The sequence below is a fragment of the Perkinsus marinus genome (assembly GCF_000006405.1).
Source record: "Perkinsus marinus ATCC 50983 genomic scaffold scf_1104296930472, whole genome shotgun sequence".
Classification (NCBI taxonomy): domain Eukaryota; phylum Perkinsozoa; order Perkinsida; family Perkinsidae; genus Perkinsus; species Perkinsus marinus.
The window spans coordinates 1-1,193 of record NW_003216072.1 but is presented as its reverse complement, the minus strand read 5'-3'; the positions used below and the strand labels follow the sequence as shown (position 1 = coordinate 1,193).

Below are 1,193 nucleotides of genomic sequence, written 5' to 3'. Positions count from 1 at the left end.
CAGTGTGTGAATGCACAAAGAAAGCTTCTCCCAGTGCGGACGAAGCCATCCAGCATAACGGCGCTCTCAGAGAAATCCAGAAATCCTGGAGCAGAATGCAGAGTACGACACTGTCGTAACGACAGTGACGAACCCGAGGTGAGAATTTTTTCCTGGGTGGGGTAGCATGTAAGTGGTGGCAGCTTGATCCCAGTTTCGATCTTGTTAGAATTCACCATCCAGTAACCTCCACACCACGATGAGGTACTGGGACCAGTGGGGTATGAACGCAACGTCACTGGCGGCCAGTTACTGGCCCGTTGTGCAACTTGCGAATTGCGAACATCTCGCACGCGCTCGCCCTGACGTAACGCCAGTGACGTTCGATATCAAAAAAAGTGACAGCATGCGAGAAAGCTCGTATTTTTTTCGGCCTTACGGCCGAGAAGGTTTCCTAAGACGCCTATGTATGTTTTCGGACTTTTTTTTGGGGTGATGTTGGAGAAAAAGACGATTTTGTACAATAATTCCCCAAATAAGGTCTATTATTCCCCTTTTTGACCAGTCATTATTCCCGGGAACTAAAACGGGAATTATTGGGGAAGGGAAGAATGATTCTTCCTCAGCCTTCAGCCACCCTGCTCCACACTCGAGGGAACGTGCCTTCTTAGCTTAGTTGGTAGAGCACCCGCTTAGTAAGCGGGAGGTCGTCGGTTCAACTCCGGCAGAAGGCTAGCTCTGAGTCCGTTTGTCGAAAACCGACTGCATTTCGTAATTTTTCACTGAAATTTAGTACCAAATTGTTGCACCACTTGAATTGTGGTATGCGTTTCATTGTGGAATTCTATGGCATGGTTAGACTCCACACTCGAGGGAACGTGCCTTCTTAGCTTAGTTGGTAGAGCACCCGCTTAGTAAGCGGGAGGTCGTCGGTTCAACTCCGGCAGAAGGCTAGCTCTGAGTCCGTTTGTCGAAAACCGACTGAATTTCGTAATTTTTCACTGAAATTTAGTACCAAATTGTTGCACCACTTGAATTGTGGTATGCGTTTCATTGAGAATTTCACGACATGGTTAGACTCTCACTACTTGAACGACCGTGCCTTCTTAGCTTAGTTGGTAGAGCATTCGCTTAGTAAGCGGGAGGTCGTCGTTCACTCCGGCAGACGCTTGCTCTGAGTTCGTTTGTCGGAACCGACTGCATTTCGTAATTTT

The 1,193-nt window shown here is 47.9% G+C and overlaps 2 non-coding genes across 2 annotated transcripts; both read left to right on the top strand.

Annotated features, from left to right (window-relative positions):
• The first annotated feature begins 640 nt into the window (after positions 1-640).
• Pmar_PMAR026906 lies at positions 641-713 on the top strand. Its single transcript has one exon. It is a non-coding gene; the product is annotated as a tRNA-Thr (tRNA).
• A 146-nt stretch (positions 714-859) lies between these two features.
• Pmar_PMAR026905 lies at positions 860-932 on the top strand. Its single transcript has one exon. It is a non-coding gene; the product is annotated as a tRNA-Thr (tRNA).
• The last annotated feature ends 261 nt before the right edge of the window (positions 933-1,193 follow it).